Source organism: Chenopodium quinoa, unplaced genomic scaffold (assembly GCF_001683475.1).
Source record: "Chenopodium quinoa cultivar QQ74 unplaced genomic scaffold, ASM168347v1, whole genome shotgun sequence".
Classification (NCBI taxonomy): Eukaryota; Viridiplantae; Streptophyta; class Magnoliopsida; order Caryophyllales; family Amaranthaceae; genus Chenopodium; species Chenopodium quinoa.
Window position 1 is genome coordinate 443,885 of NW_018742441.1, and position 4,195 is coordinate 448,079.

Below are 4,195 nucleotides of genomic sequence, written 5' to 3' on the forward strand. Positions count from 1 at the left end.
TTTGACTCTTAATCTTCAATACCATTTATTAATTCTTTTCTTTTATCTTTTTTTTTGGCATATTAATTCTATAAAGAACATGATGATATTATGATACTTCGTATTATGTAACAAATATTATTTATATCTACCTATCATGATCCAAATTAAAGACAAAAATCAAAATATATTTCAGAATAAGTAATTAACATACATTATTATGCGATTATATATAAAACTAGTTTAAGTCCCGCGCAATGCACGGTTTTTACTTAACCTAATTTTTAATTACAATATTAATTTAACAAAAACTTGAAATAGATACTTGAATTTCTTTAAAATAATAATAATAATAGTAATAAATTAAAAAAAAAAAAAGCAAAACAAAACTTGAGTTTAATATTATATTGATGTCAAAAGTTATTGATCATTAAACATTTTTTTTTAAAAAAAAAACACAAATTTAATGATTATAGGATTTTACATAAGAATTAAATTTTATGTTAATTATAACCCGTACAATGTACTTTTTTTAGAGGAACATGTGTAATGTACATACCTCAACGTCCCAATTTTGTTGGCATGTTTTGACCGGCACAATGTTTTATAGCTTACTTTGACCGATATAATGTTTTATACAAACTTAATTGACTTTTTTTTTATAATTAATAATCAAGGTTTTTTATTTTTATTTTATGTCTTTATTTATTGAATTGTAGTGTTATTATTATAAATAAATCAACAAATATATACGTCGTAATAAAAGTTAAAGAGTCAATCCAGGTTGGAGCAAAAAAAAAAAAAAAAAAAAAACTTCCAAAGAAAAAAAATATCAAAATGATATGGAGTAGTACATTATTATTGTAATATATTACTCCCTCTGTCCCCAATTGATATTCACTTTTGAAGAATAATCACGGGAATTAAGGAGAATTAAAGAAAGTACATTGAAAAAGTAAATTTACATTGGATATGCAAAAAAGTAGAGATAGAAAGTAACTAAAGTACATGGGAAAGTAAAATTTACATTAAAAAGTTAAATTTGCACAAAGATATTTGCAAATGTTAGAGAATTTTGGTAAAAAAATAATATTAATGATACTTGAAAAAAGCAAATGTGACTAACATTTTGGGTGTCAAAAAATGACATAAGTGACTATCAATCGGGGACGGAGGGAGTATATGTTTGTTTATTTTAGAAAAAAATACCTATTATAAAATAATGAAAGATAGGTTAAAATATTATTCATTTATTATCATTGATGCATATAGATTATAGAATATACTTTGTATATAATATAGTTGCCAAATTGAAGGTTAAATATTCTAATATATATAAATAAATATTCACGATGATTTGTAAAAAAAAAAAGTTAAAAATGGGGGAAAATTTTTAACTAGAACATGACAAGACAAGTGTCATGTCAGATTCACCTTTAGTATTATGTTATTGATTGCCAAATTGAAGGTTAAATATTCTAATATATATAAATAAATATTCATGAAGATTTGTAAAAAAAAAAAAAAAAAAAGGAAAGTTAAAACTGGCGGGAAATTTTTTAATCAAAACATGACAAGTGTCATATCAGATTCACCTTTAGTATTATGTTATTGATTGATTACATTATTATTACAATCAAAGAATATGAACATTTAAAATAGTTTATCAAGAGATACAATAAAAATCTTTGATAATATATGGAAACAATATATTGTTAATATTTTTTTGTACATGCATTACAAACAAATATAAATCGGAATATTTATCTCTAGCGGGTACATAACTATACTCTAGAAAATCGACCATTACGACCATGGCAAATTACTCAATGCACCTGTGGTTGGTTGTTAGGGCCTGTTCTCATTGACTGAATTCAGCTGAACTGAACTCAGCTGAACTGAACTGAAATGAACTAAAATGAATATTTTATAAGAGAAGGAAATTAGGAGCTGAACTGAACTAAACTGAACTAAACTGAACTGAATTGAGCTGAACTAAACTGAACTCAACTGAACTCAACTGAACTGAACTGAACTGAATTTCAACGTAAGAGAACAGACCCTTAATGAATAAAGTAATCCCAATAACATTAATCGAATAACTCCTGTAATATTGACCGAGCTGAGTAAACATTACAACATTGACGAAATATAATCCTTGTAACATTGATCGAGTAACCTCTAAAACACTAAGGAAGTAATCCTTTTAACATTGACCGAGTAACTCCCTATAACACTGACCGAGAAACCTCATAAGTCTAACAAAGTAACACTTGTAACACTCACATAGTAAACCCTATAACACTAACGAAGTAACTCTCATATTGCCTGGCCACATGGCCACACCCCACACATGACCAACTACATATAAGAAAATGTGATACTTTTAGATACAATCCTTTTTATTTTTTATTTTTATTTTTTAAGAAAACAAGTTTGGTGAGAAATTTTGTTAATAATTTTGCTTTTAATGGTATGTAATTTAATATAGTAGCAGATAATTCTCAAGCCATACATGCTCGATTTTATAAATTATTGATGATTAAAATAGAGTTTCTAAAAACCCTAGCCTCTCTTTCCTCTCTTCTCTCTCTAAAACCCTAGCCTCCATTGTTGAATTTTGGAGGGGCTTCCATCGATTTTTATCGGTGGAAAGCCCCAATTTTTTTTTTGTGTGCTTTTTCTACTGTTTTAGGTTTATAATAATAATTCTTCCTCTTTTAGGAGGAATATTTCTCCCTCGAAAGACAGGGTTTTTCTTCTTCTTTAGGAAGATTTGACTCTTTCGAAAGACCGGGTTTTTCTTCTCTCTTTTGAGGGAGGATTTGCTTTTTTATTTTATGGATTGCTATAGAGTTGTTTTATGGGTAAAATTTTGTGCGAGATTGAAAAAGAGGTTAATATGTCGATTACAATCTAGCGAATCAGACGAAAATTTTCTGCAGGGCTACAACAGATCGATAGACCCCCTCGCCAATGAAGGCTGTAAATCACAACGATATGAAAAGAGGGTATGAAAAATGTACGATTTGCAACAACGATCGTAGCTTTGCTTATGAAATGTTTTTATTTGATTCAATTATTATGTATTCATTAGATCTAAATCTCTTTGTAGATGTCGTATGACTTTATTTATGAATCAATTTTATTTCAAAAAAAAAAATTACAGAAGTTTCTAGAGAAATATAACACAATAATCAATTATATTAATATGTATACTGAAATTCTTAGGCAAATCAAATTTTTTTTTACAAATAAATAAATACATATATATATAGAATTAATGAGAGAAATATCTCTTAAAAAAAAAACTCCAATTTATTAGTATCAATTATCTGATTAAATTGTATCATATGATACAAAATTGAGGTTAAATTGATGTATGATTCGAGCTTAAGTGATACTTTTATAGAACCTCTTGTATAGATTTTGATTTCAAAACTTACGGTTCTCAGCAGGTTCTGGTTCCTATTCAGAATACCCTGATTTTTTGCCCACTCTTATGTGAACTATGTATTGAAAAATGGAGAGACCAATTCAACAAAAATGCTCATACATAGTACATAAAGTAATAATTGATCTTGTTTTCAAAAATAAAAATAAAAAATAGAAGTAATAATTGATCCTTGAGAGTACCCACATTTTACATCACAAAGATACAAAAATGGGCTTAAATAATTAAATTGATGTATTATTTGGATTTAAGTGATACTTTTATTGGGTTGAATTGTTGAAGGATACCCTATAGATTTCGTTTCCAAAAATTTGAGAAACTGAGCCAAACAAATTAAAACTTGTTGCCAACATATTTTTCATTTTACTACTTAAACAAGAACCTCTTATACAAATTTCGATTTCAAGACTTGCACTTTCTAAGAGGTTATGATTCCGAATCAAAATACCTGATTTTTTCCTCAATCCTATATGAACTATGTATTGAAAAATGGAGAGACCTTTTCAACAAAAAGTATCTCGTACGTAGTCATAAAGTAATAATTGACCCTGGTTTTCAAAAAAAAAAAAAAGTTATAATTGACCCTTGTGAGTACCCACATTTTACATCAAATAATAATTCAGTTCTCCACTTATTTCCACTTTAAAGCCCCAAAACTTAGAGAACCATTCATTTCGGTATTTCCAACTATTCTCATCTATAATATTTCTGTTGTTTTCAAATTCATTTTCTAAAAAAAAAAAAAAAAAAAAAAAGGCAATT